This window comes from Ascaphus truei, unplaced genomic scaffold, assembly GCF_040206685.1.
Source record: "Ascaphus truei isolate aAscTru1 unplaced genomic scaffold, aAscTru1.hap1 HAP1_SCAFFOLD_237, whole genome shotgun sequence".
Classification (NCBI taxonomy): Eukaryota; Metazoa; Chordata; class Amphibia; order Anura; family Ascaphidae; genus Ascaphus; species Ascaphus truei.
Window position 1 is genome coordinate 98,580 of NW_027455291.1, and position 25,710 is coordinate 124,289.

Genomic DNA, 25,710 nt, shown 5'->3' on the forward strand with positions numbered 1-25,710 from the left:
TCACCTGTCATGCTAATTAGGAATCAGGTATGAAAGACTGATTTCCTGTTTGCTCTGGTCTCCCCACAAGAGCCAGGATGCTGGAAGGCTGCTGAACTACAGAGGGGAGAAGCCTCTTCCCCAAACAGGTTCAATCTTTCTGTTCATTTGTGTAAGACTGCAAAAGTACCGTGTTTTGATGTTGGAAGTGGAAAAGCCACTTCCAACCCTGAGTCAGGGATATCTAAGTTAAGTTATCGCTCAGGTGAGCAGCTTTTGTTTTGATCTGTTTTCTGTTGTATGCACTGTGGCAGTCTCAGTGCCTGGGACTGAATAAACCAGGCATAGCCTGTTTAAAGGAACAGTACGTGACGCCTCATCATTTAACCTACCCTAAAAGACCGTGTTCTAAACAGTCCCGGACAAACGACGGAGCCCCGGAGTAAGCCGTTTGTCACATATGGTGGAGAATGCGGGCAGAGCACTAGGGGGTCTGCGGGTTGAAGAACTTTGAAAAAAAAAAAAAAAAAGGTTTTTTCATCCTCTGCAAACAAGATGGAAGACGTGGTGGGTGCACTGGTACGCAATGTCGCTGCCCAGAAAGACACGAATGAAACCCAGCAACAGCTGTTAATAGCCCAGCAAGAAACTAATGCAAACCAGCAGCAGACGAATGCAGCCCAGCAACAGCTGCTAATAGCCCAGCAAGAGATTAATGCCAACCAGCAACAGGTGAATGCCAACCAGCAACAGGCGAATGCAAACCAGCAACAGACGAATGAAGCCCTGCAAAACGCGAATGCAAACCAGCAAGAGACAAACCGCTTGCTGAGAGAGGAGCAACAGCGGTTCGCTCAGGGCTTACAGCAGGAACTCGAGATCCTGAGGGGGACTATCAGTAACCTTCCACTGGCAGTGGCAGCCCCAGTTCCGAAAATGACCAGGGCAAGCCACTACCTTCAGAAGATGGGACCCTCGGATGATGTGGAAGCCTATCTTCTCACGTTTGAACGCACGGCACAGAGAGAGGGATGGCCAGAAGCTGAGTGGGCTGGTCTAATCGCACCCTTCCTAAGCGGCGAACCCCAGAAGGCTTACTTTGATCTAGAGCCAGCCGAAGCTAACGTCTATGCAAAATTGAAGTTCGAGATCCTCGCCCGCCTCGGCGTAACCACGGCTGTTCGCGCCCAAAGGTTTCACGCATGGTCCTTCACGATGGATAAAGCCACCCGAAGCCAGATGTATGACCTCATCCACCTCGCCCGGAAGTGGCTACAACCCGAGATCAACTCAGCCAGCCACATCGTGGAACGGTTGGTCATGGACCAGTTCTTGAGGAAACTTCCCTCTGCCTTACGCCGTTGGGTCAGTCGGAGTGACCCCCACAATGCGGATGAGCTTGTGGCCCTCGTAGAAAGGTACAATGCAGCAGAAGAGCACCCACAACCCACAGTCGTGGAGCAACCCCACTACCCGAGGTTCCAGGACTCTTCCAGAGACGGTAAAAGGGTACCGGGGTAAGGGGCGCTGAAGAGCGGCGACCACCTTCACGCAGCACCAGCAACAGTGGTTCGCACACTAAGGGCAATAGCCAACATGGGGAGCCGGGAAAAGGCTCTAAGTGGGACACAGACTATGTACCTAAATGTGTAAATTGTCATGAGAGGGGCCACACAGCAAAAATCTGCCCACTAAATGATGAGCCCATGCAATGCAACAGCGTGGAACCTTATTCGCTGTTGTCCCAATGTATGGGCCCTAGCCCAGAGGACCCCTTGAATAACCATCTGTGGGCATTTGTAAAGGTTAATGGTAAGAGGGTTCGGGCACTTCTTGACTCTGGGAGCATGGTCACACTAGTGTCCGAATACCTCTTGCCCATTAAGAAGAAACAGGGAAACAGTTCACAAAGAGTGGCAATTTGTTGTATACATGGGGATAATCATGAATATTCCACTGTTGATGTTTTTTTTGAAACAGAGTTTGGTTCTTTAGATTTCAAGGTGGGTATTGTACCCAAACTGGCACATGATGTGTTAATAGGGACCGACTTTCCCCATTTTCTAAAAATGTGGTCCCCCGCTCAGAATAGCGCCCAGAGTTCAATAGCGGACCATAACGAAGTATTAGAAGAAACAAATCCTTTCCCTTTTTCAGAAATGGAGGTTGACGAGGGCCCAAATAAGAAGGGGGAAAAGGAGGAGTGCTGTAAAATTCCCTTCCCCATCACTACTTTGGTAGGGAATACCCCAAATCAAGATGTTGAGCAGACACTTACCAACCCAGAACCGGATAAGACCCTCGCTGACCTAGAGGTCAGTCCTGGGAGTTTTAAGAAGGCCCAGTGGGAGGACCCCACATTAGCGGTAGCAAGGGGAAATATACGGGACCAGAATAGTACTCCTGGCCAACCAGATAGGTCACTTGCTTACCCCTACTTCGAGGTAGAGAACGACCTAGTATATCGGGTTGATAAAAGGAAATCAGTTACAACTAAACAATTGTTGGTACCACGGACATTCCGTAATGTAGTATTACACCTCGCACATAGTCATCCATTGGGGGGACACCTAGGGGTGGAAAAGACAAAAGAAAAGGTTCTCCGAAGCTTCTATTGGCCTGGGGTTCTGGCAGAAATTACGAATTATTGTTCCTCATGCCCAGAATGTCAGATCACCGCCCCGTTCAAGGCGTACCGCAGCCCATTGGTACCCCTTCCCATAATAGAGGTACCATTTGACCGGATTGCTATGGATCTAGTAGGACCCCTAATAAAGTCTGCTAGGGGACATCAGCATATATTGGTAATATTAGATTATGCCACCCGATATCCGGAGGCAGTTCCCCTACGTAGCACCTCAGCTAAAAACATAGCAAAAGAGTTAGTAGTTCTGTTTTCCCGGGTCGGGATTCCTAAAGAGATTCTATCTGACCAGGGAACACCATTTATGTCCCAAGTAACGAAAGAGCTATGTAAACTCCTAAAAATCAAGCATCTCAGAACCTCAGTCTATCATCCACAAACAGATGGTTTAGTGGAAAGGTTCAATAAAACCTTAAAGAGCATGTTACGGCGGGCGGTTGATAAAGATGGGAAAAACTGGGATTGTTTGTTACCGTACCTGTTATTTGCCATTAGGGAAGTTCCCCAATCATCCACAGGCTTCTCCCCGTTTGAACTATTGTATGGCCGACACCCAAGGGGCTTACTGGATATAGCCAAAGAGACTTGGGAACACGAGGTTACCCCTTACAGAAGTGTAATAGAGCATGTTGCCCAGATGCAGGACCGCATTGCTGCAGTCCTACCTATAGTGAGGGAACACATGGAGAAAGCTCAAGAAGCACAGAGGAATACATATAATAAGGGTGCTAGGGTCAGAATTTTTTCTCCAGGTGATAGGGTACTAGTTCTGGTTCCCACCGTGGAGAGTAAATTCCTTGCTACAGTAAATGGCATGGGCCATATGAGGTCTTGGAAAGAGTGGGAGAAGTAAATTATAAGGTAAGACAGCCAGGTAGGAGGAAACCTGAGCAAATTTACCATATAAACCTACTCAAGCCCTGGAAAGATAGAGAAGTCTTGTTAACCCTTGTACCCCCAGGTCCGTCAGAGAATCAAGAAACTGACCCAGAGGTTAGCATAGCTGAAACCCTGTCTGTTCATCAGAAACGAGAGGTTCAGAATTTAGTGAAAAGAAACAAAGAAATCTTCTCTATACGGCCAGGTAGAACTAGCGTAATTGAACATGACCTAGTCTCTGAACCGGGGGTCCGAGTTAACCTTAAACCGTACCGAATCCCAGAGGCCAAAAGAAAGGCTATAAGTTTAGAGGTTAAAAAAATGCTAAAACTAGGTGTAATTGAGGAATCCCAAAGTGGGTGGAACAGCCCTATAGTCTTAGTCCCAAAGCCAGATGGTACAACAAGGTTTTGTAATGACTACCGGAAACTAAACGCGGTGTCAAAATTTGATACTTATCCTATGCCCAGGGTAGATGAACTTGTAGAGAGACTGGGCAAAGCCCGATATCTCACAACCCTAGACCTAACAAAAGGGTACTGGCAGGTTCCCCTCACAGAAAGGGCAAAAGAAAAGACAGCCTTCTCAACCCCAGACGGCCTCTTTCAGTATAAGGTGTTGCCTTTTGGCTTACATGGAGCTCCCGCCACATTCCAAAGAATGATGGATAAAATTTTAAAACCACATGCTCGGTATGCTGCCACCTACCTGGATGATGTGGTAATCCATAGTGAAGATTGGCAATCCCACCTTCCAAAGGTCCAAGCTGTGCTTGACGCAGTCCGGTCTGCTGGACTAACTGCTAACCCCGCTAAATGCACTATTGGTCTGGAGGAGGCCAAGTATCTGGTATATTCTATTGGCAGAGGTTTACTCAAACCCCAAACACTCAAAGTGGAGGCGATACAAAATTGGCCAAGGCCAGTTACAAAAAAACAAGTAAGGACCTTTTTGGGGTTAATTGGGTACTATAGAAGGTTTATTCCCAATTTTGCAACTAAGGCAACCCCACTAACTGACCTCACAAAAGCAAGAGGACCGCTAATGGTAAAGTGGTCCCCCGAAACCGAACAGGCCTTTAGAAGCCTGAAAGAAGCTCTCTGTGCCCAACCAGTGTTGGTCACACCTGACTTCTCCAAAGAGTTCGTAGTCCAAACCGACGCATCTGAGGTAGGGCTGGGGGCGGTACTCTCCCAGGAGTCTCAAGGTGAGGAGCACCCCATCCTTTATTTAAGTAGGAAACTAAATCCCCAGGAGAAAAATTACTCCATAGTAGAGAAAGAGTGTCTCGCAATAAAGTGGGCTGTAGAGACGCTCAAATACTACCTGTTGGGGAGAAAATTCCGGTTGGTCACAGATCATGCACCCCTTACCTGGATGTGTCAAAACAGGGAAAAGAATGCTAGAGTGACCAGGTGGTTCCTAAGCCTACAACCCTTTAAATTTTCTGTGGAACACAGGTCAGGGCACAAACATGGCAATGCTGACGGGTTGTCAAGGATGCACTCCCTAATATCCATGGTCGCTCATCCCTCGAGGTCTGAGCTGGGGGGGAGGATATGTGACAGAAACCAGGGGATGGTAATAAATTCCGTATATAGGGCTCCCAGGATACTAGACAGTTTCTATCCTGTTTGGCCTGGGAGTGCAGCCTTATAATACATACACTCCATCCCACAGTTTGGCAAGCGCTGGAACTGAGGGATGAGAGATCCAGACCAGAGTTTGTCTGCTGCCTGATTTCTGTCACCTGTCATGCTAATTAGGAATCAGGTATGAAAGACTGATTTCCTGTTTGCTCTGGTCTCCCCACAAGAGCCAGGAGGCTGGAAGGCTGCTGAACTACAGAGGGGAGAAGCCTCTTCCCCAAACAGGTTCAATCTTTCTGTTCATTTGTGTAAGACTGCAAAAGTACCGTGTTTTGATGTTGGAAGTGGAAAAGCCACTTCCAACCCTGAGTCAGGGATATCTAAGTTAAGTTATCGCTCAGGTGAGCAGCTTTTGTTTTGATCTGTTTTCTGTTGTATGCACTGTGGCAGTCTCAGTGCCTGGGACTGAATAAACCAGGCATAGCCTGTTTAAAGGAACAGTACGTGACGCCTCATCATTTAACCTACCCTAAAAGACCGTGTTCTAAACAGTCCCGGACAAACGACGGAGCCCCGGAGTAAGCCGTTTGTCACAATATATATATATATATATATATATAATATATATATATATATATATATATATATATACACACACACATACATCTATTTACACACACACACATACATACATACATATAAAACGGTCTTCTTCGGAGAGAAGAAGATATATATATGTATATACATATATATATATATATATATATATATATACATATGATACGAACCAATCCAAAGACCAGTAAAGAGACAGCACACCGCACGGGGTTAATCCAAAAATCTATATTCACAACATGAAATACACGTAAGCCAACGTTTCGGTCCCACAGAGAGACCTTCCTCAGGGCCGTGCAACCCACAAGTGCAAGTGACCACACATATATACCCTCACCCATAGTGCAATGCAAACAAAGGGAACCAATCACCAACATGCAATCAGACAGAATATGCAACATAGCTGTGCTCCGTGCCCCTCCCCTATTACCTGATTATCCAAATGACTCATCATGACATGAGAGTAGGCACTTAAACTATTAGGAGAAAGACACCCTTTAGACACTGGTCCCAGGGTCTACTGCCCTTGCGGGGGAGGTCGCGCACCGCGCATCTGCAGTGGGCCAAAACATATTGACTGCCGGAGCGCCAGCAAGGAGAGTACGCCGCGCATCACAGCTGTGAGCAGACGCCTCATTGACTCTCCCTGGCCACCAGGGACGCCGGCAGCGCAAAACGCACATGCGCAGTCTGAAAAACCGCCTCGGTGCACAGTTACCCACACACTGACAGTAATAATGGGCTAAACATGGGCTAAACTGGCCACACTTCGTTGTATGCCTATTCTGCAGGTCCCAGTCCCCCCCCGTGGGGGTGACAGGGGCAGGACTTTGCTTAAACAGGAAGCAAGGCTTATTTATGAACTAAGAACTATGACACCTGGTGGCCTAAATGAGGAACTTTCACTTAGCTGCTTTTTGTAGCAGTCTCCCTGCTTTCACTTGATTTTGCATTATGCCTTTTTTATGTTTGTCACTCATACTCTGTTGCATCACTCCCTCTGCACTTTTGCACTTCCTTTGTCCTTATATACTATGGTGATGCTATGCGCTCCTTGTGCTCTATACCTCTACCTGTCCCCCTGTGGTTCACCTTAACGCTCTGTTTATTACTATTCTGTTTAGCCCATTATTACTGTCAGTGTGTGGGTAACTGTGCACCGAGGCGGTTTTTCAGACTGCGCATGTGCGTTTTGCGCTGCCGGCGTCCCTGGTGGCCAGGGAGAGTCAATGAGGCGTCTGCTCACAGCTGTGATGCGCGGCGTACTCTCCTTGCTGGCGCTCCGGCAGTCAATATGTTTTGGCCCACTGCAGATGCGCGGTGCGCGACCTCCCCCGCAAGGGCAGTAGACCCTGGGACCAGTGTCTAAAGGGTGTCTTTCTCCTAATAGTTTAAGTGCCTACTCTCATGTCATGATGAGTCATTTGGATAATCAGGTAATAGGGGAGGGGCACGGAGCACAGCTATGTTGCATATTCTGTCTGATTGCATGTTGGTGATTGGTTCCCTTTGTTTGCATTGCACTATGGGTGAGGGTATATATGTGTGGTCACTTAAACTTGTGGGTTGCACGGCCCTGAGGAAGGTCTCTCTGTGGGACCGAAACGTTGGCTTACGTGTATTTCATGTTGTGAATATAGATTTTTGGATTAACCCCGTGCGGTGTGCTGTCTCTTTACTGGTCTTTGGATTGGTTCGTATCATACTTATTTTCTATGGGACTAGCATCTGCTATTATAACCTTTTCTACTGCAGTGTGCTGACTGACCTTCATGTGTATATATATACATATATATATATGTGTGTGTATATGTGTATTTATATATTTACACACACATATACACACACATAATGTTATAGGTTAGCGGTGCGTGAACTGGGGGGCGGGAGATTTGTCTGGGGGTGCGCGGGTGGGTGCATAGGTCCCGCGCTCCTCCCCAAGGCATTTAAATGAAATGCCGGGGATCACGTGAGGCCTCTGCAACAGTAACACTGACCGGGATTCAGACACGTCTCCATGGCAACGTGGCATCAAATGACACCGCGGTCATGTGACGTCACTCGACCCCGGAGTGTGCTGGCAGGTAGGAGAGGGGGCGCAAGACCGGGGGAGGCCAGGCAGGGGGACGCAGCTTCAGAAGTTTGCGCTCCCCTGTTATAGATTACCATGCCAACAAATTGTAATAGTGCTACAGGGATCAATAACTATTACATTTAATACTTAATTATTGTGATGTTTCTAATCTACTGTGTGTTACAAATAACATTAATATCTTACAACTGAATACATTGCAATAATGTGATACCTATTTATTTGTGATTTAAAGTGTGTTACATAGTGATAAATTATCTAATAAATAAATCTTAAACTAATCCCACACAGTGACTACTTAATTCTGTGAATAAATGTGTTTTTAATGTCATTACTATGAAGGAGATGAAGATATAGTGTATATATAAATTCCTACCTGCAAACGCCGTCTTAGCCTGTCAGAATACGCGCAGAGTGACCTGTCGTGACACGTCAGGTCACTCTGTAACCGAACCCGGATCTGTGACGCATATGTACTGAGGTGGGGTTGGATCCCCCACGGTTATTTCTTGTTTTATTAATAAATAATTTACTATATTTTAATCTCTGGTGCGCATTGTGTGCATTTTTCTTCTTGCCTGCACAGTGCTTCAGATGCTGCATCTGAAAAAATGCCGGTGGATCGGGATGTGAGGTAGGGAAGTGACGTCCGCGCCGGAACGTTATTGCCACGCCTCCAAATATTCATTGCCACACCCCCAAATCGCTCTGAAGCATACCCTGCAAAGCCATAAAAAAGCTCAGACTTCAGCAAGTGTATTGCAGCGTGTGCGCCTTCCCTCCGTCTGAAATACTATAGACGCAGCCTTATCGACGCTTACTAAATAGGCCCGTGTCTCTCTCTCTCTCTGTGTCTCTCTGTGTCTCTGTCTCTCTCTCTGTGTGTCTCTGTCTCTCTCTGTGTGTCTCTGTCTCTCTCTGTCTGTCTCTCTGTCTCTCTCTGTCTGTCTCTCTGTGTCTCTCTCTCTCTCTCTGTGTCTCTGTCTCTGTCTCTCTCTCTCTCTCTCTCTCTCTGTGTCTCTGTCTCTCTCTGTGTGTCTCTGTCTCTCTCTGTGTGTCTCTGTCTCTCTCTGTGTGTCTCTGTGTCTCTGTGTGTGTCTCTGTGTCTCTGTCTCTCTCTGTGTCTCTGTGTCTCTGTGTCTCTGTGTGTCTCTGTTTCTCTCTGTGTGTCTCTGTGTGTGTCTCTGTATCTCTGTCTCTCTCTGTGTCTCTGTGTGTGTCTCTGTGTCTCTCAAATCAAATCAGCTTGATTGGCATGTCAAAAAAACATTTCAGTATTGCCAAAGCATGAGTAATAGGGGGTGTGGGACAATGATTACACGAATACTAGGGGGTACGGTATAATGGTTATACAGTACATTACTTTTGTCTCTCTCTCTCTGGGCCTCATGCAGAGAGCATCGTTATTTCAAAATTCGCCATTTTTTGTACAATTTCGCGCAGAAACCGGCAGAAAATGGCGAGTTACGAAAAACGCGCCATTTTGTTTTTTCTATTGCTAAAACTCGCCTCGCGGCTGGCGAGAACCTCCGTCTCGCCATTTTTAAAACTCTCCGAATGCAGAGAGGTACGAACGGCATGTAGCGGCTGTTCGCGCCAGGGAAATGGCGCGATTTTCTCATTTTTGCCGCGCCAGGAAAACTTGGCAATAAAATGGCGCTCGCCGCCTATAGCAAAGGGGGGAAAAAAGCCGCGATTTTTTTTTTACACATTTCTGAAGCGCGCATCTTTCCCATTCAAACTCGCCACACACATCCATGTTAAACATAGCTGAATTCGCACTTTTCTGCATATGGAGAATAAAACTCTCCAAAAAAGCTACTTTTTATGAAATTCGCCAATTTGAAAATTCTATGCTCTCTGCATGAGGCCCTCTGTGTCTGTCTCTCTCTCATTCTCTGTGTCTCTCTCATTCTCTGTGTCTCTCTCATTCTCTGTGTCTCTCTCATTGTCTGTCTCTCTCTCATTCTCTGTCTCTCTCTCATTCTCTGTCTCTCTCTCATTCTCTGTCTCTCTCTCTCATCCCTGTATGATAGGTATGTTCCAACTCTATTTTTTGCTCTTCTTTTCCGTTTGAGAGGAGGGAGTCCCTCACCTCTTCAGCCACACACCAGGAACGCTGGATTGCTTTCAGACGCTCGGAGAGGCGGATACAGTCGTGGATTGCAGGCACTGATTTATCTGGTAAGTACCGCAAACATGCTTGAACAAGGGCCGTAGACATTTTATTTGATGGTTTAGATTACCATTGTCTGTGGTTGTTAGTTATTGGTATTAGAGTTTTTTGATGTTGTTACGAATCAAGTACATTTTGAAGTAGTAATCCCCTCCGAACTGGGCATTCCTGGCCAATAATGCCCTGGCTGTAAGAGTTGAAGGGCCCAAGCAAAGCCCCCACCTCTATACACACTAACACTGCAGGGGCATCAAAGTGTCTCATTGTCATGGCAACGGGGGGTGTCACGTGATGTAATTTGTTTAATAAATAATTTTTTAAGGTGTCCCGGTTTTTCATTTTCGAAATCTGGTCACCCTATGTATTTATGCTGCATTCAGTGTTGTAATGTGCTGTAATTGGGTTACATGGCGTACATAGTGTATATACCGCATTCAGGGTAAGTGCTGTATGTGGATTATAAAGTGTATATATGCTTCATTCAGGGTTATAAAGTCGTTTATAGAGTATATACTGCATTCACGGTTACGTGCGGCATGTGGAGTATAAGGTGTATATATGCTGCATTCAGTGTTATAATGTGGGTTACATGGCGGGTATAGTGGATATACTGCATTCAAGGTTACGCGCCGTATTGGATTATAACGGGTATATATGCTACAGTCAGGGTTATAATGTGCGGTATTTGGGTTACAGGGGTGTATACGGTACCGCAGTGGTGGTGGCGTGCTGTATTTGGATTATATGGTATACACTGCGATCATGGTTACGTGCTGGGTTCTGAATATAATGTTTATAGACCACATGCGCGGTTACATGACGGGTTTGGATTATATGGTGTATATACTTATCCCCCCTCATCCACTGATGAAGTGACCACATTGCGTCACGAAACGCGTATGGAGAGGGAAGAGCTAGAACTGACACGGTCTTCAGAAGCAGGAGCATAGCGATCAGGAGAGACGCCAGAGTGTGACATCAGAGTGTGACATCACGAGGCGTAGCGCGGGCTGACGGCAGTTACCCAGAGAGGTGAGCAGAGCACATTCTGCAGTGCTGGCCACCTCAAGCTGAGATAGAGGAAGCTATAGCAAATAGAGGGGGCGAATCTCGCAGAGTAACTACTGAGAGTTAGACGCCACTTCAGGGTTTGCAAACAACAATCGCGCCATCCTCCCAGAAGCCTGCCTACCTGATTGTATCAAGCTGCGGACAGCACGTTGTCAGCTGTTTTTACACAGCCTGGTTTATGTGAGTAAGCCCTTGGCTGTTTTTTATTTTTATTGTAATAAATTTTTATCAATCTGCACCATCATCTTCCATGTTATTTCCTTTCTGGGAACACATGGGAACTATGACCAAGTGGTAATGCTGTGAACAGACAGAAAACCTGGAGGATAGACATACAACACGTGGCATTCGTGATATCTGGAAGAGAAGAGGTTAAAAGCACAGATTGTCTCAAAGGAACAATAACACAGCAAGTCTGTAAGTTCATTACTTTAATCTGTTGTGGAGTTATTTATGGATTCTTGTGGCTGCGCAATGGTCTTTTCCTTTTTGTCCATTACATACTAGGAGGAGTTCGGAACCAGCAGCCAGCAATTGGATCACCATCGCTCCATCAGCTGGAATATTGAAAAGAACTTTCCATATCTATATGGACTAATCATTGGACTGGGGTATTGTTGTAGCCTGAAGCGCCGGGTCATTACATTTTTTGTACAAAAGATAGGGCGATGGAAGTCTAACAGATACCGGTCCTATATCAGGCCCGCATTATCTGGTATTTAGCGTGCTTGGATAAACCCCCTCATCCTCTTTATGCCTTCACAGACGCCGCACCCACTTGGATAATCGGAGACTCGCTTATACACTGGGCAGAGAAGCGGGCCGTCAAACGCCCATGCGGGGCTAACCTCGGGTTGCGAACGGAGGAGGCAAATGTGGTATGGGGGGGAGGTAGGGGGCTGCGGTGGGCTCAGTTGCTCCCGCGGCTAATGGTGATGGGCAGGGATAGGAGGGCGCCGCAGATCTTGCTCCTCCACGTCGGGGGCAACGACCTGGCCGCTCGACGCTACTTCGAGCTGGTTAATTCAATAAAACACGACCTAGCCCTCATGCTCGCCCGTTGGCCAGAAGTACAGATCGTTTGGTCGGACATATTGTGCAGGAGAGTGTGGAGGGGCGCAAGGGCACCGGGCGCCATCGACTGAGCGCGGGTCAAACTGAACAAGATGGTGGGGAAGTTTGTGACGCAGTGTGGGGGATGGCAGATCACCCATCCCGAGTTCGACAACAAGTCAACTGGCCTGTTCCCGGCCGACGGCACACACTTATCCGAGATAGGGGCGGACTTGTTCAATAACGAATTGCAGGAGGGGCTGGAGAGGGTCCTTGCGGGGTTGGCGGCACGGTCTAATTTAAGGAGGTTTAAATAGAGCCGTGAGTGGCGGCAGTTCGGGGGTAAGTGCTTGTCCTTGCCAGATGGGCTCGGGGCGGGCGTCGCCCGGGGGTAGGAGCGATTGGGCGGGGTCAAGCTAACGTGACACCCGGGAACCCACTCGCGACAACGGCCGGCTCTTTAGGGGTCGGCCGGGTACGGGGGCAGAAGGCCAAGGCCTGGCTGACCCTCTGACCCCACTCTGGCTTGGACTAGCGCTTACTCCAGTATTATGATTGTTAATAAACAAAGCCGCAGCCTTTTATACCTCCAAACTGAGTCTGTCATTACTTGTCTGTTATATGTGGGTACCGTTTCCAAGTGGGAGGGGGTCCCTCGCAGCCTCCCTGGTCAAGCAATCCCTCCAGCCAATTAGGCGAGGGAAGCCCATGACCAGGGGGCAAGCCCCCCTCCCCCCTCACCTCGCTGGGATCTCTGGGCCGCCGTCGCGGCCCCCCCTGGGGGGGGGGAGGGGACAGGCCTAGGGCAGTACAAAAGAGACAGCCGGGAGCTGAATCTTCCATTCTGCTCCCGGTCTGCTGCGAAGTATCCAACCCACCCACCCCATTAGCAAGACAGTTGGGGGCAGACGCTTGCCCCCGGCCACTCCGTGGAGTATTTACAATTCCCTTGGTGATAAGCTGTCTGCACTACCTGTAAGCTGTAACATGTACCATCATATTTTACAGGGCAGTGTCCGAAGATCTCCCGAGAAACAAAGGACTGAAGTTCCTTCAGGAGGCTCCAGTTGGTCATTTTACCACTGTCGCGGCGGCAGTTCGGGGGTAAGTGCTTGTCCTTGCCAGATGGGCTCGGGGCGGGCGTCGCCCGGGGGTAGGAGCGATTGGGCGGGGTCAAGCTAACGTGACACCCGGGAACCCACTCGCGACAACGGCCGGCTCTTTAGGGGTCGGCCGGGTACGGGGGCAGAAGGCCAAGGCCTGGCTGACCCTCTGACCCCACTCTGGCTTGGACTAGCGCTTACTCCAGTATTATGATTGTTAATAAACAAAGCCGCGGCCTTTTATACCTCCAAACTGAGTCTGTCATTACTCGTCTGTTATATGTGGGTACCGGTTCCAAGTGGGAGGGGGAGGGGGTCCCTCGCAGCCTCCCTGGTCATGCAGGAGACAGAAAGGTAGATAGAGACACAGACAGAGAGCTACCAGAGAAGGTGTTACATGGGTGAGTGCTGAGTTATTACTGTGACTCTCTGATGCTAACATGACATTAGGTTCTGGGCTCTGCGTCCCACACATGATGAACACCATGACTGTATAAAACTGAGGGGTACATATATATGTATATATATATAGCAACTGTAAATATTACTGTATGTTCATTTGCATGTCTTAGACAGGTCTGCAACCCTGTCTTTCCCCATTATCACCCAGCATACAGCGCTTCCACTGCAGCAAGGGATTCTGGGAAATGACATGCAAATGAGCACTCAGTGCCACCTTTTGTCTCAAGCTCGTATTACACAAGCCAATCCTCAAGCCAATGCATGCTGTTTTAAACACAGCTTTTAGACAGAGGCTGGGATGAGATGCAAAGCCATTAAACCCACTCACAGACATTTTTTTTTTTTTACGGTTCACATATTAACAACCATTTAGTATCATTTTACAGAAAATAATAAACCGAAAACATCACTATACAATCCTTATATTGCCAAGACAAAAACCAACCCAAAGGCACAAAACCATTCTAAAAAGCCAAACAAAACAACACATTCCAAGGCATCATCTGTGCATCTACTACCAAACACACTCAATGCAAAAAAATATGATTACTTCCCATTTCTACACACGACTTTTCGTACTTTCCACAGGACATTTAACATTGCATCTAATTACTTCACGTGTCCCAGCAATTTCTCTAACGCCTCACGGATATGATACGTACTACATTGTATTCCTAATTTTCTTACTTCCTCTTTAGACACCTCTGCTTTTGTGAACTGTACTTTCAGCCATTCCGTTTTTGAAACATTTAACCCTAAGTCACCTGCCTCTTTATTTATATTATTTATCACCTCTTTTACATGCCACTCCCTCGCCTTCCTTTCTCTCTCGCTTTCATAACTTACTTTTGTTCTTCCACTAAGGCCTGCCTTTTCTCCTTTTCCCCCTTTACTTTCCCTAATCTCTCCCCCTTCACCCCCACTCTGTTGGCCTGCCTTTCCATCACTTTCATTCCCACTTACTCCACTTACACTTCTCTGTATTTTAGTTCCCTCCACGCTTATCTGGCTTTGTGAGGACGAGCTATTGCCCTCACTTCTCTCCTTCTCTCTCACCTCTCCCCTAGCCTCTTTTATTTTAACCCACTGTACATGCTCCTTTTTTAATTCTTCATACTGCTCTTTTGTCAGCTGTTTTCTTTGGTACATCAGTTTTTCTAATCTTTCTATTATCTGTTCCTCACTACTCCCCCCATGCTGCTTCCGAAAAATACCAACCCAAAATAGAACATCTCCCACTGCGTCTTCAAAATGTTCCATCTTCACTTTTAGGGTTACTTTCCCTGATACTTTTACAACTTTACCCTCTACACCTTCCTCTCTAGGCTCCCCTTTACTCTGGCTATCCTTATCTTCTTTTGTTTCTATCCCTTGCAGATTTTTACGCTTTTCAGCTTTTTTCCCTCCTATTTCCATTTCCTCCTCCAAGACATCTTGGGGACCTTCCCTCCCCCTCTGTGCATCTTGAAACTCCATACTTTCCGCCCAGCTAGGTTCCACCACACTCAATGACCGTGTTTCCCCCTCCCCCGCATCTTTCTGATGCACTGCTCCCGTCTCCTCCCCTCCCCCCACCTCCAGTTTCTGGGCCAAGGAGTCCAGGAAGAGATCTTCCTCTTTTTTCTCCACGATATCACTTATAGAACCCGCCAAACCCTCTATTGGGCCACTTGCTAGCATTTCTTCTCTTCTTAAATCCTCCTCATACATTGCTGTTATAGCAGGATCACGCCCTCCCTCTTGGGAACTCCATCTCACAAATTCCCAGACCCTCAACTGTCTCTTCCTTTTCGTCTAGCACACTGTCCCCTTTTGCTGCCTGGGCATATGTCCTTTTAGTGCACTGCCGTGCCAAGTGTCCTTCCTCTCCGCATAGATGGCATCTCTTAGGGACTCCACAGTTGGCTGCAGTATGTCCCTCTTCCCCGCAATTACGGCACACAATTCCCGTTCTGGTGCAACCCTCCTTTGTATGTCCATAAGTGTGGCAATGCCTGCAATATAGAGGCTGTCCCGAGTAAAACAAAAATCCTCTGTCTCCTCTAATATTGAACATGGCCGGTGGGTGTGTCACTCCTCCCGCACATGATGGATCCCGTCTGAACCGTACCCAGAAACGTCTCTTCCCGTTGAACATGCCATACGGATTTTTTAGTTCTTCACCTCCTCTAATCATTTCACAATACCGTTTCAAAAAAGTCACAATCTCCTCTTTCCTTGCATACGGAGTGTACATGTGAAGTACAAGTGGTCTCTCCTCCAGCATAAAATTTGGGATTACCTTTACATGCAAATGAACATACAGTAATATTTACAGTTGCTTTATGCTTTACTGTGGAGGGTTTTTGTCACTTTCTTTACCCACCATAACCTTAATAGTAGTGGTGATTACCTAGTCTAGTCTCAAACCTGCTTTGCCATTAAGACCAACCCCACACTGATGAGACCCATCAAGGTCGAAACAGCGGTGTAGCTGAGACTGTGCCCCCTTGGCCTTGAGTCATCGTTCCGGAAGGGACTTAAGACTCATGCTGCTATTAGGGGGGTACGCCATCTCAGGCAGCGGGAGGTGATCAAGAGCGGACAAGGAGAGAGAGAGAGAGAGAGAGAGAGATGGTGAAGTGCCGGCACCTTGGCCTTGGGGGATCGTCCTGATGGACTAAACCCCCTCGCTGCTTTTGGGGTGCCGCACCAGATCCTTGACGGTTGGACAGACGGAGCATGACAGCTTGAGCACGGGGCGGTCAGGAGCGGACAAGCACGTGAGCAGGAGAGAGAGAGAGTGACGGGCCGACGCCTTTGCCTGGGGGGATCGCCATAATAGGCTTAACCCCCCTGCTGCTATTAGGGCGTCGCACCGAAGCTCAGGATGACGAGGACAAAGACGGCGGCGATGGAGAACCGAAAGCAGACCATCAGATTCCTGGTGGTTGAGGCGGAGAGAGCCCAGGTGAGACTCCAGTATATCGTGGAGGAGATCTTGATTGACCTGGTGGAGATGAAGATTGCACAAGTCTACTGTCTGCAGGACTTCCAGGAAGAGGGAATCTTTGATGTGACCTTCCGCAAGGAGGAGGACTGCTTGAGTGCATATGAGAGATGCAAGAAAAACGCGAGTGACCAGAGGATGAAGGGGATCAGTGTTATCCCAAGTTTTTTGTTGGAGGAAAGAAGCATAATTGTGCACATGTATGATCCTTTTGTGAAGAAGGAGGAGATAGCCTTGTTTTTGAGACATTATTGTGCAACTGTAAGAGATGGTGAAGAACTTTTGAATTGCTATGGGATATTTAATGGCAAGCGGGAATTTCACGTACGTCTAAGACCGGACCCAGCATGTGCAGGGGGAGTGATGCACCCCCCTGCTGTTTTCAAGGTGGGTGGGAAAAAAGGCTTTTTGGAATATTGGGGCCAACCCAAGAGATGTAAGAACTGTCAACAATATGGACATTTGGAAGAGAGATGTGGGGAGGTGGGAATGGTGTGTCACAACTGTGGTAAAGAGGGTCATGTGGCTGCAAAATGCAGAGTACAAAAGAAATGTGACTTTTGCTATGAGTCTGGACATTTGGCGAGAAAGTGTTTAAAGAAGAGTGAGATTTGGTGCACAAAAAGGACAAGTACGATGTCATCAATTGTGGGTAATCGTGCTAGACAAATGATGAGACAGAGTCCGGAAAAGACTAATGTACAGGTGCAGAATAGTGAGAAAGGTCAGCTCAGAGGTTATGTCAGTGAGGATGGAAAGGGAAAAGAAGGAGAGGCGGGAAAAGTTTTGGAGTTTGTGAGTGAAATATTGTGTGAGTCTGAAGAGAAGGAAGTATATCAGCTTACAACAGAGGAGAGGTTATTTTGTGACTTTCTGTGTGATTATAAAGAGAATGAAGAATGTCAGCCAAGAGTAGAGGAGGAGGTAGAGATTGAGAGGGGAAGTAAGAAGGGTCTTTCTGTGGAAAGGGAAAAGTTAGTGGAGGAAGACTGTGAGGACGATTGGATAATTAGACATGTAGCAGAGGTAGAAGCAGCATCCTGTAAAGCAAAAGAAGAGGAGAGGAGGAGAGAAGAGTTTTGTTCAGGGGAAGAGGTGGAAAAAGTTTTGGAGTTTGTGGGGATTGTAAATGGGGAGGAAATAATGGAATGGGTGTATGTTAAAAAGCAGGAAAAGCAGAAAAAAACAGAAAAAGAAAGCAAAAATAAAGAAAGGAGGTTTAGAAAAGAAATAGAGGTATAACATTATGTAAAGAAATGAAGAGGAAAAAGAGAAAGAAAATGTAATGAGAATAGTATATACAGGGAGAATATGCGAATGTAGGTGGTGTTAGTTGAAGGTGTGGAAAAGTGGTTTTGTTGTTGTGTGTTTAGAAGGAAAAGCTGTGGAATGACAAGATAAATTCTGACCTTTTTTGTACAGAAAGTAATGTATTTACAGTATGTGTTTTTGAAGAAATGTAATTATGTGATTTAGTATCTTTTGGAAAAGTTCTCATTTTCTGTTTGTAAATATATGTGATGTGAATAAAACTTTTTAAAAGAAAAAAAAAAAAAAAAAGCTGAGCCTGTGTCCCCTTGGCCTTGAGTCATCGTCCCTTCGGGGACTAAAGACTCCTGCTGCTTTTGGGGGGGCACGCCATCTCGAGCTAAGAGGAGTGATCCTGAGCGAGCGGTTCTGAGCGAGCGGATGCGGAAGTGAGGGGCCGGCACCTTTGCCCTGGGACATCGCCTTTACTGGCTAAAGTCCCTTGCTGCTTTTGGGGTGCCGCACCTGAGCTTGGGAGAGCAGAGATGACATCGCAAGCTGGAATGCGCAATTCCATTCGGTTCCTGATCGAGGAGACCGAGAGAAGTCGAGTGAACCTGCTGTGGATAGTGGAGAAGGTGCTGAAGCAATTGATCGGTCTGGACACTGAGAGGATCTTCTGCCTTCAGGATTTCCCTGCACAGGGGATTTATGACCTGACCTGTCATCAAGTAGCGGATGTTTGGTGCACTTTTGAAAAGTGCAAGGAGAAGTCTGGTGATCCGATCTTACATGGCATCAAGGTAATTCCAAGTTTTATGCTGGAGGAGAGACCACTTGTACTTCACATGTACACTCCGTATGCAAGGAAAGAGGAGATTGTGACTTTTTTGAAACAGTATTGTGAAATGATCAGAGGAGGTGAAGAACTTAAAAACCCATATGGCATGTTCAACGGGAAGAGACGTTTCTGGGTACGGTTGAGACGGGATCCATCATGTGCGGAAGGAGTGACACACCCACCGGCCATGTTCAATATCAGAGGAGACAGAGGATTTTTGTTTTACTCGGGACAGCCTCTATATTGCAGGCATTGCCACACTTATGGACATACAAAGGAGGGTTGCAGGAAAACGGGAATTGTGTGCCGTAATTGCGGGGAAGAGGGACATACTGCAGCCAACTGTGGAGTCCCTAAGAGATGCCATCTATGCGGAGAGGAAGGACACTTGGCACGGCAGTGCACTAAAAGGACATATGCCCAGACAGCTAAAGGGGACAGTGTGCTAGAAGAAGAGGAAGAGACAGTGGAGGGTCAGGGAATTTGTGAGATGGAGAGTTCCCAAGAGGGAGGGCTTGATCCGGCTATAACAGCAGGAGGATGGATTTAAGAGGAGGATTTAAGAAGGGAAGAAATGGTAGAGAGTGGCCCAATAGAGGGGGAGGTGGAAGTGGAAATAATGGACACGACCGGACCCAAGAAAGGGGCGCAAAAACTAAGTTTACAAAGTGACAATGATGTTTGTACAGTTGATGGGGAGGGGAAGAGTGAGCTACGGCAAGATAAGGTGACGAAGTCAAAGTTTTGTGCGCTGGATTTGTCCAGTATTGACGTTAGTAGGGAAGAGGAACAGACCGTGAGTAAAGGAAAAGAGGAAAATAAGAAGTTAGATAGGGAAGCGCAAGAAACTGAGGAGAAGGCAGGCCCTGGTGGTGCGAGTGGAAAAGGTAAAGAGGGAAAGAGTAAGTGTAAAGGGTTTGTTGTTAATGGAAGCAAAAACGAGTCTTCGCAAGGGATAGAAACAAAGGATCATAAGGATTGCCAGAGTAAAGTGGAGCCTAGAGAGAAGGGTGTAGAGAGTAAAGTTAAAAAAATATCAGGGAAGGTAACCCTAAAAGAGAAAATGGAACAATTTGAGAACGCAGTGGGAGATGTTCTGTTTTGGGTGGGTATTTTCCGGAAGCAGCATGGGGGTAGTAGTGATGAACAGATAATAGAAAGATTGGAAAAAATGATGTACCAAAGAAAACATCTGACAAAAGAGCAATATGAAGAATTAAAAAAGGAGCATGTACAGTGGGTTAAAATAAAAGAGGCTAGGGGAGAGGTGAGGGAGAAAGAGAGTAGCGAGAGCAACAGCTCGTCCTCACAAAAAAGTCAGATAAGCGTGGAGGGAACTAAAATACAGAGAAGTGTAAGTGGAGTAAGTGGGAACGAAAGTGAAGAAAAGGCAGGCAAAAAAGGGATTGTACAGGCAAAAGAGGCAAATTCTGCGGGAGATAGTAAGGGGAGGAGCACCCAGGGAAAGGATGAAGTAGGGCTTACAAAGGAAGAGGTTTTGCACAATCAACTTGCGAGGGGATTTGGGCGGAGATATTGGGATGTGAAAGAGGCAAGGGACGGGTATGAAAAAAGTGTGATGTCTGGATTCCAGTTAGAGGAATGTAAGAGAGGTTTGGAACGTATGGAGAAAGAATTAAAACAGATGATCGCATCACATGAGAATAGAGAAAGGGTTTTTGTTTTTAAATGAAAGAATCTTGAAGTATATGGTTCTTATCTTTGTATGATGTTTTGGTTATAGGGTTTTTTCGTAAAGTTATGTTTTTTTTTTATCCTTCTGAAAAGTTTATCTTTGTGTTTGTATATATCTGAAGGATGAAGGAAGAAAATGTAAATATATTATGTTTTGGTGTCTTTCTAATGTTGGGTGACTGTTGTCACTATGGTGTGTTTTTTTGGTTTCCCAAAAAGTCTGTAAACTTAAAAAAGTTGTTGAATAAAAAAGTTAAAAAAAAAAAGGTTGAAACATGTCTGTGAGTGGGTTTAATGGCTTTGCATCTCATCCCAGCCTCTGTCTAAAAGCTGTGTTTAAAACAGTGTGCATTGGCTTGAGGATTGGCTTGTGTAATACGAGCTTGAGACAAAAGGTGGCACTGAGTGCTCATTTGCATGTCATTTCCCAGAATCCCTTGCTGCAGTGGAAGCGCTGTATGCTGGGTGACAATGGGGAAAGACAGGGTTGCAGACCTGTCTAAGACATGCAAATGAACATACAGTAATATTTACAGTTGCTTTATGCTTTACTGTGGAGGGTTTTTGTCACTTTTTTACCCACCATAACCTTAATAGTGTGTGTATATCTATCTATCTATCTATCTATCTATCTATCTATCTATCTATCTATCTATCTATCTATCTATTTGTGAAAGTGTTCTGTGGCCGTGTCTGTATGTGTCTCCCTGTGTCCCCTGTGTCCCTAGCGGCAATCCCATTGGCTCCCTTGGCCCGCCCCCGCACACCTCTCATTGGCAGGACACACACATACACTCACACAGAGATACACACACACACGGAGACACACACAGGCAGGACACGGAGACACACACAGGCAGGACACTGAGACACACACAAAGATACACACACACTGAGACACATACAGATACACACACACACACACACACACACACTGAGATACACACACACTGAGACACACACAGATACACACACACACACTGAGATACACACACACTGAGACACACACAGATACACACACACACACTGAGATACACAGACAGGACACAGATAGACAGACAGGACACATACACATATACAGACAGGACACACACACACACACACACACACACACACACACACACACCACCCCCCCCTCTGTCCATCCCCCCCATCACGTGCGCCGCCCTGCACCGGCTCCAGACGGAGGGGAAGCACGGCCCTCCTACCCCAGCCGCTTCCTTACCTCCCCGGCGCTACCTCCCCCTCAGGTAAGTAACTGCGCGTCCCGCCTCAGCTTATGGCGCCAGTAACTCTCCCATTTCAGGTGCGCAGCCTCGCGCCTCAGGCCCACACAGGCCCACACAGGGTGCTTCCTGCCGCCGGCTGCACGCCTCACTCAGCCGGACGGCACATCGGGGGACAAGTGGGCGCCGGCGGGGGGGAGCGCGAGTCACGGGGAACGGGGGGGGGGGCGAGTCATGGGGAATGGGGGGGGGGAGCCGCGAGTCACGGGAAACGGGGGGGGACGCGAGTCACGGGGAACGGGGGGGGGGGGGCGAGCCGCGAGTCACGGGGAACTGAGGGGGGGGGGGCGAGCCACGAGTCACGGGGAACGGGTGGGGGGGCGAGCCGCGAGTCACGGGGAACGGGTGGGGGGGCGAGCCGCGAGTCACGGGGAACGGGGGGGGGGCTTTGTGTTTTTCAATCAGATCGCCCAACAAATGTAACCCCCCTTCCTTGGGCTATTGTGAACTAATAGTAATAGCATGTTTATTAGGCCAAGGGGGTGATGTAGCGAGGCAAATTGTTGCAAGGTCTTTGCGCCCAAGTTTGGTGCCGGGATTTGAAGGGTGACAACAGGAGGAGTTAGGGAAGAGTTCCCCCGCGTTATACACGGCTGTAGCAGACGTTTTTTGTGTGTGCGTTATGAGGGACGTAATGACACCTGCCTTAACTGTCCAAGCAGTGTGTCGATCCCCCCCCTCCCCTTTCTCCCCCCCCTCCCCTTTCTCCCCCCCCTCCCCTTTCTCCCCCCCCTCCCCTTTCTCCCCCCCCTCCCCTTTCTCCCCCCTCCCGCTCCCCTTTCTCCCCCCTCCCCTTTCTCCCCCCTCCCGCTCCCCTTTCTCCCCCCTCCCGCTCCCCTTTCTCCCCCCTCCCGCTCCCCTTTCTCCCCCCGCTCCCCTTTCCACCACCCCCTCCGCTCCCCTTTCCCCCCCCCCCTCTGCTCCCCTTTCCCCCCCCCCCTCCGCTCCCCTTTCCCCCCCCTCCACTCCCCTTTCCCCCCCCTCCTCCGCTCCCCTTTCCCCCCCCCCGCTCCCCTTTCCCCCCCCCTCCGCTCCCCTTTCCCCCCCCCTCCGCTCCCCTTTCCCCCCCCTCCAACGCTCCCCTTTCCCCCCCCTCCTCCGCTCCCCTTTCCCCCCCCCTCCTCCGCTCCCCTTTCCTCCCCCCCTCCGCTCCGGGAGTGTCTCTAGCTTTGAATCATTACAACTCAAAGCTGGATTCCGATTGGCTCACACACATCAGGGGGTGTTCCAACCCATATCCACCCTTTGGATTAACATGCTCAAAGGTTGCTTAGGCCTGCCCCTGAATATTGCTACTATACTCAGAGCTGAAATGCAAACAGGCTAACTGAAGGAATTAACCTTTCCACTGCCTGTTCTAACAGGACTGACAGAGGAAAGGCCCAGAATTAGCAATAGATGCCGAAGGCCAGGCTATATATATGTAGAAAAGCACTTTATGCCCCATGTTAGAGTGTAGCCTTTTCCCCATACAGTAAGGCTGAGTTCAGCGTGGCTGCTGCGGCAGCGTGCGTCCACGCGCACCTCCCCCGCGTGCTCCTGCAGCCTGGCGATCTGTGTTCAGGCTGCAGGAGTCGGGTCGCGGCATTTGGGGGCTTGGCGGGGGGAACGTGTCACGGAGCTGGTTCGCTGAACCAGCTCACGTGATGCGACTGCAGCCCCAAATATCATTTCTGGTTACAGCGGCGTCAACGCTGCACTTTACCGCCGGTGGAGTTTTCAGTTTGAACACTCCCACCAAACAATCTAAAATTGCGACGGACGTGCGCACGCACGCGTCGCGTAGCAGCCACCCCGAACACGGCCTTAGAAAGGCAGCCAGTAATGTAATGTGTGTTTTAGCATTTCTTTGCATGCAGGCACAGTAATTCACTTAGCTGCGTTGTCTGCAGAGAAATGCAGGGTCGTGACAAAGAGCTGGGAGCAGCTAAGTGCCGGGACAAATGGTGAGCGGGGAAGGGCTGATTATCAGGTCCGGTGATGGACTCCCAGCGCGGTAGAGTCTATACACATAATATATAAAGCTTGGCCCCCTGCAGAAGCAATTCCTCCAGCCAATTAGGCAAGGGAAGCCCATGACCAGGGGGCAAGCCCCCTCCCCCTCACCTCCCTGGGATCTCTGGGCCGCCATCGTGGCCCCCCCTGGGGGGGGGGGCAGGCCTAGGTCAGTACAAAAGAGGCAGCCGGGAGCTGAATCTTCCATTCTGCTCCCGGTCTGCTGCGAAGTTTAGTGTCCTCTCCTCTCCTCCAGGTGAGCCTCCGTGGCTGGCCTGCTCGGCGGGCGGGGAGGGGGGGGCCTCCGGCGAAGGGGGGGATCCGCCTGCCGGACCAAGGGATAGCTAGTGGGGATCCCCCTTACCGCGTGGCTCTCCCTCCATCAGCCTTGGTAGCTGGCGGGCGGGGAGGGGGGGCCTCCGGGGAACGGGGGGATCCCCTTGCCGGTACCAGGGAATAGCCAGGGGGGATTCCCTTGCCACGTGGCTCGCCCTCCATCAGCCTCTGCGGCTGGGGAGGGGGGGGCCAGAGGGAGGACGAGGAGAGGCACAACAACCCCCCACGTTTTTTTGCCACGACGGTTCCCCCAACAGAATGGCCATGGGTATCCCCCAACCCCCCCCCCCCGGGGTTGGAGCACGGGTCACTCAGTGGGGTTACATGGCAGTGGTATAATGTGCTGTAATTGATTTTTTCAACATTGGATAAAGTTATGATCAATGCTAGAATGGCCGTGGGTATCGCTGCATACCGCATTCGTAGTGATAGCGGGCTGTATGTGGGGAATAAAGTGTGTACACCTCAGTGTGGTTATAATGCGTTGTATTCGGGGTATGGTTATAATGCGTTGTATTCGGGGTATAAGGCATACGAGCTGCATTCGAGGTACAATTGGCTGTAATTGGGTTACATGGCGTATATTGTATTTGGATTATAGGGGGTGTATATATACCGCATCCGAAGTTACAATGGGCTGTAATGGGGTGACATGGTGTATATAGTGTGTATACTGCACTCGTAGTTACGTTCTGTTGTACGCTAGGGTGTGTATAGGTGCTGCATTCGCCGTTACAATGTACTGTAACTGGGTTACATAGCGTATATAGTGTATATACTGCATTCACGGTTACGTGCTGCATGTGGAGTATAAGGTGTATTTATGCTGCATTCAGTGTTGTAATGTGCTGTAATTGGGTTACATGGCGGGTATAGTGTATATACCGCAGTCAGGGTTAAGTGCGGTATGTGGATTATAAGGTGTACATTTGCTGCATGCAGGGTTATAAGGTGTCGTAATTGGGGTACATGGCGTATATAGAGTATATACTGCATTCACGGTTACGTGCTGCATGTGGAGTATAAGGTGTATTTATAGAGTGACCATTCGTCCCGGTTTTGCCGGCACAGTCCCGTTTTTTTCTGTGCTGTCCCGGTTGACAGTCCGTCCCGGAAATGTCCCGGGTTTTGCCCCTGGTGACTGGTACCGAGCGCGAGTCGGCGGCGGTGCGCGGAGGCGGCAGCATGAGGAGGATGCGGCGGTGCGCGGAGGCGGCAGCGTGAGGAGGATGCGGCGGTGCGCGGAGGCGGCAGCGTGTGGAGGATGCGGCGGCCGTATTTTTTTTTTTCCCCAATAGCAGGATGCCGGGTGCGGGGCTTTAGAGTAGAAGCAGGGGATTGGTTGGAGGTTAGGATATGCCGGGGGCGGGGCTTAGTATCAGGGACGGATGTAGTGTGTGTGTGTGTGTGTGTGTGTGTGTGTGTGTGTGTGTGTGTGTGTGTATGTGTGTGTGTGTGTGTGTGTGTGTGTGTGTGTGTGTGTGTGTGTGTGTGTTCACCAGAAGGAAGGCTCACAGCTGGCAACTGAAACTGCCGGCAGACTGGAAAAAAGCCTCACTACTTCTGGCTCCCTACAGTGGCACTACAGGTAAGCCCCATGTCGCCTGTGTGTGTGTGACTGCCCCCTTCCCAGTCTGTGTGTGTGTGTCTGCTCCCC